Below are 9,461 nucleotides of genomic sequence, written 5' to 3'. Positions count from 1 at the left end.
AGGACCGTGGTCAGCAAACTGCGGCTCGAGAGCCACATGCGGCTCTTTGGCCCCTTGATTATGGCTCTTCCACAAAATACCACGTGGGGGCGCGTGCGTACAGTGCGATTGAAACTTCATGGCCCATGCGCAGAAGTGGGTATTTTGTGGAAGAGCCACACTCAAGGGACCAAAGAGCCGCATGTGGCTCGCGAGCCGCAGTTTGTCAAGCACTGCCCTAGGAGATGTATTGGTAAACATATTACTATGAGAGATGTCTGAGATTTTGTTGTCTATGGTTTCTTCTAAGATTTTTTATGATATCACATCTTACATTTAAGTCTCTTATCCATTTGACTTTATTCTTGTGTATGGTGTAAGTTTGTGGTCGAGTTTCATTTTTTTTGCATGTGCCCGTTCAGTTTCCCCAACACCATTTATTGAAGAGACTATTTTGACTCCATTGTAGGTTCTTGCCTCCTTTGTCAAATATTAATTGAGCATAATGGCGTGGGTCAATTTCTGGGCTCTTTGTTTTATTCCATTGATCTACATGCCTGTTCTTATGCCAGTATTAGGCTATTTTGAGTACAGTGGCTTTGTAGTATAATTTGATATCTGGTATTGTGATTCCTCCAACTTTGTTCTTCTTTTGCTTGAAGTTTTAATGTAGATAAATAGTTATTTCCCTAACTTTTTCCTCAAATTTATAAAGAACTTATGATTGTACTAAGCATTTAAGCCCATAATCTTGTGACTTCAAAACAGTGAGGGATTTTTGTAACTCAACGGTAAAAGTGGTTGTTTCACTAATTCATAAATGAGTGGTCTTCCAAAGTCCTGGATGATCTTATACAAAGGAAATTCTCCACGATTTCTACCAGAATGAAGTGTTTAAATCCTTAGAATTGGCCCTCTTCACAAATACTGGGAAAGGCTATGCACATCACTGAATTGTGTGATATATAGCATTCCTACATAGTGGGTAGCTACCACAAATTAAAAAACAAACAGAATAATTGCTAGTGTACTCACCCAAAATATTTTCCGATCTCTCCAGTAACTATCACAACAACCTACTGCAAGTTCTTCAAGGCCTTTGCTATTCATATCTGCCTTCCTATTCACAATGTTATACTAGTTCAAGCTTATATTCTTACATTCATTAATCAAATAACGTATTTCTTGAGCACTATATGCAAGCACTGTCTTGGGAGCTATGTACAAAATGATAAACAAGAGAGACGTGGTCTTAGCTTATGTAACTTGCAGTTTGAAAAGAGAAAACATACAAATAAAAATAATGACAGATAATTTGATAAGGTGTGATTAGGGAAAATAATAGGATGTTTTAAGAAAGAGTGATAGGAAAGATAGGTCCTAATTTATATAGGGACAGAGGAAATGCTGCCATTTGGAGAAGGGTTCTCTCCAGAACTGACACTTAAGCCAATATTTGAAGAATGAACTGTAGTTATCAAGGCAAAAGAACCAGCACAAATCCTCAGCCTTAAGATAAGAAAAGACATGGCATATTTTAGGATTAACATAAGGCCAGTGTGGCTGAGAAAAGAGATTGGAATATAGAGCCTAAATTATCAGGGCTTTACAGGCCACATTAAGAAGTTTTATTTCATTCAAAATACCATTGTAAAATTAAATAGTTTTAAGCAGGAAAGTGATATATGACCTAATTCATGCTTTAAAAGCTTACTACACATCGCTTCTCAGCCTTTTGGCTATGGTCAAGTGTAATAGCTGTTCTTATCAGTTTAATATCTGATATATCTTTTACCCAAGGACAATATATTACATGGATTTTTGAAGCAGGGAGGTGGAACAGGAGCTTGCTCCATCCACTCTGAGCATTGACCTAGTATTTCAGTACTTCCAGAAACGGTGCATGGGAAGAAATAAAATCAAACCTTACTATAGTTTCTGAGTAGAGAATGATTTGAGCATAGCAAAAGCAGAATTAGAGAAATCATATAGGAGACAACAGGAGTTCCAACAATATAGAGGTTTATGTTAGGGTGGTGGCATGAAAATTAGAAAGAAAATAGGTGAATTTATATGTTTAATATAATTAATAGAAATTGATGATGGACTAGATGTAGACTAGTTTGAGCAACTGATGAAGGAAGGTATCTCATCTATTGATATAGTCCTATATAATAAAAGCCTAATATGCTAAGTGTCCAGTCAACCAGTCGGTCATTGAACCAATCAAAGCATAATATGGACAAAATGGTGGCTGAATAGGCAGATGTGTCCCAAGATTTGTCCCGGAGCAGATAGAGGGAGCAACTAGATCGAATGACATCCACCCCAAATTGGCAAAGTAGACACTGCTGGTGGGACAATTCGCAGCCAGGAAGGGCAAAGGGCGCATGGAGAATGGTAAAATCAGGGATCTGCGCTGCAGAGAATTTCGAGACCTCAAAGCCCAGAGGGTCAGAAGGAAGCCGCACGGCACCAAGGCTGTGTCCCTTGGGACAGGCGTAACATCTGACTGTGGAAAAGGAGTCCACAGGGCTACTGCCGGCAGGGATTCTAGATCTAAGGCCACAGCCACGAGAGGCTGAGCCCAGAGAAGGCAGCCTGAACACCTGCCCAAGCCACGCCACACTGGCGGGAGAGGGGTTCGCAGTGGTGCAGCTCTTTTCCCTCTTTGGTCTTTGCTTTTATTCGCTAAGCCCAGTTCATAGGACCTCTCAAACAAAAGCACTCACCTGTGGCTGAGGTGCAGATTTGTGGAGTCTGGGGAGAGGCTGGGGAGAAGAGCAGCTCAGGGAGAAGTGGCTAGGAGTCTGGCACTGAGACATACCTGACAGGCTGGACCTGGGCAGCCATTTTCTTTTGAAGAGATAGCCCTTCCCTGCAGTCTCCAGGGGACCAGTACAGCCACACCCAGACTACACCCAGAGTGCTATAAAGGATACAAAAAATCTGAATAGTCCTGAGAGTCCTGAGGGACTGGCCTGAAGAGGGGCCTTTCAGTCCTGGGAAGCCATATGGCAACCTCCCCAACTATAGCCTTGTCAGAAACAGCTGCTTGAGAGATTAATATTGAAAGCAGAAGTCAGGCTGTGGGAAGACTGGTCCCACCAGCTGGAAGTCAAGGCTGTGGAGATTGACACAAACAGCAGAGCAGTGGACCACTTGGAACTTCAACAATCTAACAGAAAACTGAGAAGTGGCAGACAGTACAGAAGAATGGGATCTTAAACCAGCCCCCATGTGACATTAAAACTTGGCAGACACTTCACTTTTTCATATTTATTTTATTTTATTTTATTTTTTATTTTATTCCTAGGGGCCCAGTGCATGAATTCGTGCACCTTGAAAAAAACTGTGGGCCGCGAGGCTGCAGTGGGCACAGGGGCAGGTCTTGACCCATCCTCTGCGCCCTCACTCGGCCCTTCCCACTGTGGCCCAGGGTCCCCTATCTGCCAGCAGCCCAGCTCCCACTGCTGCTGCTCGCACCCACTGATGGCAAAGAGCAATTGGGGCCAGCGTCAGCAGCAAGTGTGAGAGGGGCCAGCGCCAGCAGTGGGTGCAAGTGCCAATCAGGACTGCAGCATGCAAGAGCAAGAATTTTCAGTAATCACCAGAAGCTTGCCCTGATGACAGTGAGCAGTGCCCTGTCTTGGTCTGGCACCCCCACTCACCTGCTTTACCATCCCGTCACAGCCATCACTTGCTCTGCCACCTGATGCCGATGACCCCACTGATGCCCACCATGTTCCACACATCCCCTGGTGGTCAGCACATGGCATAGCAACTGGTTGTTTGGTTGTTCTGCCGTTCAGTCTATTTGCATATTAGGGTTTATATATATAGATTATTTTGTTATTTCTCTTTTTTCTGTATTTCCTTTTTTTGTTTGTTTCTTTACTTTTATTTCTTCTTGCATTATTTTTCATCATTCTATTTCTATTTTTTCTATTTTTAGTTTTACTTTTAATTTTATCCTATTTTTAATTAATTAAAAAAAATTTTTTGCCCTAACCAGTTTGGTTCAGTGGATAGAGCGTCAGCCTGTGAACTGAAGGGTCCCAGGTTCGATTCCAGCCAAGGGCATGTACCTTGGTTGTGGGCACACACCCAGTACGGAGTGTGCAGGAGGCAGCTGATTGATGTTTCTCTCTCAACGATGTTTCTAACTCTCTATCCCTCTCCCTTCTTCTCTGTAAAAATCAATAAAATATTTTTAAAATGTTTTTTCTTCTTTCTCTTTCTCTTTCTTCTTATCCATTCATCCTCTTTTTATTTCCTCTATACTGAACTGAGGTCCTACCAATATTCATCCAATTCCTTAACCTACTTTTTATATATAAGCTCAGCCTCTAAAGATTCTGCCCCCACCCTCATTTCTGGGTGTTTGGTATTTACTTTTTTTGGTTTATCTGTTTGTTATGTGGTGTTTCTACCCATATATATATTTTTTCCTTTTTATCACTTTTTCTTCTTTTTTTTCTCTTACGATTTTTTCTCTCCTTGATATCATTTGTGCCCTCTTTTCTCTCCCCTAATTCTTTCTCTGGTGGTCACTTATATTGGGGTTATGGGTGTCATGAGTACATTTGTGTTTTGTTCCCTTTGTGTCATGTCTTGTCGAGTTGCATTTTGTCCTGTTTGGTCAATGTGTTTGAGAGTGAGCCACATAACCAGACACCTGGAGAAGAGACTCCATCCACGAACAGGTCAATAACACTCCAGACCAGTGATGGCGAACCTTTTGAGCTCGGCGTGTCAGCATTTTGAAAAACCCTAACTTAACTCTGGTGCCATGTCACATATAGAAATTTTTTTGATATTTGCAACCATAGTAAAACAAAGACATATTTTTGATATTTATTTTATATACTTAAATGCCATTTAACAAAGAAATATCAACCAAAAAAAATGAGTTCGTGTGTCACCTCTGACACGTGTGTCATAGGTTCGCCATCACTGCTTCAGACCCAACTACAGATACAGGAAGATGGCGGCAGTGAGGGAGAGAGTGTAAGTGAGTGAGAGAGCGAAAGGGGAGTGTGTGGACATGTGGTGTGTGTGTGTGTGTGGACATGAGTGAGGGACAGTTAGATCCCTCAGGACCTTTGGGGGCAGCCTCTGCTACCATTTCAGACAGTCCTGGGCAGCTGGTTCTACCACAGAGGTCACACTTTCTTGAAGGGGAGAGCTGCTGTGACTGGAAACCCAGCCTCACCTCCACCCAGGGTGCCCTCAGACACCACCGGGACTTTACAGCCACCCCCACCAGGGACCTGCTGCCTTGGTTGTGGTCCCACGATCACCAAGACTCCAGCCACCCTGGCCACAGACTCCTGTGAGTTCTGAAGCACGCTTCCCTCTGGCCGGCCCAATACTTTAGCCCAGGACACCATGACCACATGAGCAGCAGCAGCATGAGCAGCCCGCCCCCACTTGAAGAGCAACTGCCACCCAAGGAGCAGCCCCTGCATGACTCAACACCTAGATCCTTCAGTGAGAGCAAAAATGGGGAGACAAATAAACACCCACAGGAAAGAAGAGGAAGTATCACCAGAAAAGGAGCTAAGTGAAACAGAGGCATGCAATATGTCAGAAAAAGAATTCAGAATAAGGGTTATACAGTTCATAAACCTGGTGGATGAAAAAATCAACAACTTATGTAAGAATCAAGAAGAAATAAAGAGTTGTATAGCCTGCAATAAAAAAAACACTATAGAAATTTTCAACAGTAGACTAGGAGAAGCGGAGGACCGAATTAGCGAATTAAAAAACAAGGAAGCAAAACACACCCAAACTGAACTGCAATTAGAGAAATTAAAAGACAGGAGGAGAATCTAAGGGAGCTTTGGGACAACATGAAGCAAAGCAATATACAAATAATAGGGATGCCAGAATGACAGGAAGAGGAAAAAGGGTTATAAAACCTATTTGAAGAAATAATGTCAGAAAACTTCCCTGATATGTGGAATAAAATGTAACACAAGCACAGAAAGTCCCAAACTAGATGAACCTGAAGAGACCCAAACCAAGACACATCTTAATTACATTGTCAAATGTTCAGGACAAAGAGAGAATCTTAAAGCTTTCAAAGGAGAGAGAAAGTTATGTACAAGGAATCTCCCATTAGATTGTGAACTTATTTCTCAACAGAAACCCATCAGGCCAGAAAGGAATGGAAGGAAGTTTACAAAGTGATGCAAAGCAAGGGACCAAGAATACTCTATCCAGCAAGACTATCATTCATAATTGAAAGGGAAATAAGGAGCTTCACAGACAAAAAAAAAAAAAAGGCTAAGGGAGTTTATCACCACTAAGCCAGCAATGCAAGATATGCTAAAGGGACTGGTGTAAAAAGAAGAAATAAAAAGGGAAGAAGGAACACAGGCACACAAAAAATAAAAATGGCTACAAACAAGTACCTATCAATAATAACGTTAAACGTAAATGGACTAAATGATCCAATCAAAAGACACTGAGTGGCTGAATAGATAAAAAAACATAACCCATATATATGCTGTCTACAAGAGACCCACCTTAGAACAAGGGACTCACACAGACTGAAAGTGAAGGGATGGAAAAATATCTTCCAGGCAAATGGAAATCAAAAAAAAAGAAAAAAAGCTGTGGTAGCAATACTTATATCTGACAAAATAGACCTCAAAGTGAAGGCCATAACAAGAGATAAGGAAGGCCACTTCATAATACTAAAGGGATCGATACAACGAGAGGATATAACCCTGGTAAACATATATGCACCCAATGCAGGAGTACCCAAAAACATTTTTAAAAAACTCCTAGAAGACATCAATGGAGAGATTGAAAACAATACAATCACAGTAGGGGACTTTAATACCCCATTGACATTACTGGATAAATCGTCTAGACAAAAAATCACCAAAGAAACAGTAATCCTAAATGACTCACTAGATCAGATGGACTTAATTGACATCTTCAGAACATTTCACCCCAAACCCACGGAGTATACGTTCTTCTCAAGTTCACATGGGATATTTTCAAAGATAGACCATATAGTGGGTCACAGGCAAAGTCTCTCCAAATTCAAGAAAATTGAAATCATATCAGGTATCTTCTCAGATCACAATAGCATAATATTATAAATAAACTACAATAAAAACAATCAAAAAAATTCAAACACTTGGAAGCTGAATAACATGCTATTAAACAATGATTAGGTTACCAAAGAGATCAAAAAAGAAATTAAAAACATCCTGGAAATAAAGACAATGAAAACACAACAATCCAAAATCTATGGGACACAGTAAAAACAGTCATGAGAGGGAAGTATATAGCTCTACACACCTACCTCAAAAAAAAAAAAAAAAGAAAATTTTGTAATAAATTATCTAACACTACAACTTAAAGAATTAGAAAGAGAGCAACAAGAAAAGCTTAGAGTGAGCAGTAGGAAGGAGATAATAAAGATCAGATCAGAAATAAATGACATAGAAAAAAAGACAAGATCAATGGAAACCAAGAGCTGGTTCTTTGAAAGGATAAACAAGATTGATGAACCTCTACCCAGGCTCACCAAGAAGCAAAGAGAGAGGACACATATAAACAAAATCAGAAATGAAAGAGACAAAATAACAGACCCCACAGAAATACAAAGAATTTCTAAAAAATATTATGAACAACCCTAGCCAGTTTAGCTCAGTGGATAGAGCATCAGCCTGTGGACTAAAGGGTGCCAGGTTTGATTCCAGTCAAGAGCACACACCCAGATTGCAGGGTCTATCCCCCCCCAACCCCCAGTAGGGAATGTGTAGGAGGCAGCCAATCAATGATTTTCTCTCATCATTGATGTTTCTATCTCTCTACCTTCCTCTCTGAAATCAATAAAAAATATATTTTTAAAAATACTATGAACAACTCTATTCCAACAAACTAGACAACCTAGAGGAAATGGATATATTCCTAGAAAAATGCAATCTTCTAAAACTCAATCAGGAAGATTCTAAAAATCTCAATAGGCTAATAACTATGGAGGAAATTGAAGCAGTCATCAAAAAAATTCCAGCAAACAAAACCCCAGGGCGAGATGGCATCACAGGGGAGTTTTATCAAACATTCAAAGAACTAAAACCTATTCTTCTCAGACTATTCCAAAAAATTGAAGAGGAAGCAAGACTTCCAATCTAATTCTATGAACTCAACATTACCCTAATATGAAAAGCAGATAAAGGCAACACAAAGAAAGAAAATTGCTTGCCAAAACCGGTTTGGCTCGGTGGATAGAGCGTCGGCCTGCAGACTGAAGGGTCCCAGGTTCGATTCCAGTCAAGGGCATGTACCTGGGTTGCGGGCACATCCCCAGTGGGGGATGTGCAGGAGGCAGCTGATCGATGTTTCTCTCTCATCGATGTTTCTAACTCTCTATCTCTCTCCCTTCCTCTCTGTAAAAAATCAATAAAATATATTTTAAAAAAAAAAGAAAGAAAGAAAATTCCTCATGAACATAGATGCCAAAATCCTCATCAAAATTCTAGCAAATCAGATCCAGCACTACATCAGAAAGATCATACACCATGACCAAGTAGGATTTATGCTGGAGATGCAAGGATGGTTCAATATCTGCAAATCACTAAACGTGATACATCACATAAACAAATTGAGATATAAAAATCACATACTCATATCAACTGATCCAGAAAAAGCATTTGACAAAATCCAACACCCTTTCTTAATAAAAACCCTCAGCAAAGTGGGAGTAGAGGGATCATACCTCAACATAATACAAGCCTTATATGACAAACCTACAGCCAACATCACACTCAATGGGCTAAAACTAAAACCATTTCACCTAAGAACAGGAATGAGACAGGGATGCCCACTTTCACCACTCCTGTTCGCCATAGTACTGGAAGTGCTAGCCATAGCAATTAGACAAGAAGAAGAAATAAAAGTTATCAAAATTGGAAAAGAAGGCGCAAATTGTCATTATTCACAGATAACATGATACTGTACATAGAATACGCTAAAGACTCCATCAAAAAATTGTTAGACTTAATAAATGAATTTGACAATGTAGCAGGATACAAAATTAACGTCAAGAAATCTATGGCATTTTTATAAACCAATAGTGAACTTACAGAAAGAAAGATTAAAAAAACAATCCCACTTACCATTGCAACAAAAAAAATCAAGATACCTAGGAATAAACTTAACTAAGGAGTTAAAAGACCTGTACTCAGAAAACTATAGGACATTGAAAAAAGAGATAGAGGAAGACATAAACAAATGGAAGAACATATTGTGTTCATAGATTGGTAGAATCAACATCATTAAAATGTCCATACTATCCAAAGCAATCTATAGATTCAATGCACTCCCCATTAAAATACCAACAGCATATTTCACAGACCTAGACTGAACTCTCCAAAAATTCATCTGGAATAAAAAAAGACCCGGATAGCTGCAGCAATGGTGAGAAAGAAGAACAAAGTAGGAGGGATCTCAATACC

The 9,461-nt window shown here is 40.1% G+C and overlaps 1 non-coding gene across 1 annotated transcript; it reads left to right on the top strand.

Annotated features, from left to right (window-relative positions):
• The first annotated feature begins 1,698 nt into the window (after positions 1-1,698).
• On the top strand, positions 1,699-1,889 carry LOC139004702 (U2 spliceosomal RNA). Its single transcript, XR_011470543.1, has one exon. It is a non-coding gene; the product is annotated as a U2 spliceosomal RNA (small nuclear RNA).
• The last annotated feature ends 7,572 nt before the right edge of the window (positions 1,890-9,461 follow it).

Source organism: Myotis yumanensis, unplaced genomic scaffold (genome assembly GCF_028538775.1).
Source record: "Myotis yumanensis isolate MYYU_CA2020_CCGP unplaced genomic scaffold, mMyoYum1.0.hap1 SCAF_2, whole genome shotgun sequence".
In the NCBI taxonomy this organism is placed as follows: domain Eukaryota; kingdom Metazoa; phylum Chordata; class Mammalia; order Chiroptera; family Vespertilionidae; genus Myotis; species Myotis yumanensis.
This window is presented reverse-complemented; position numbering and strand designations above follow the sequence as displayed.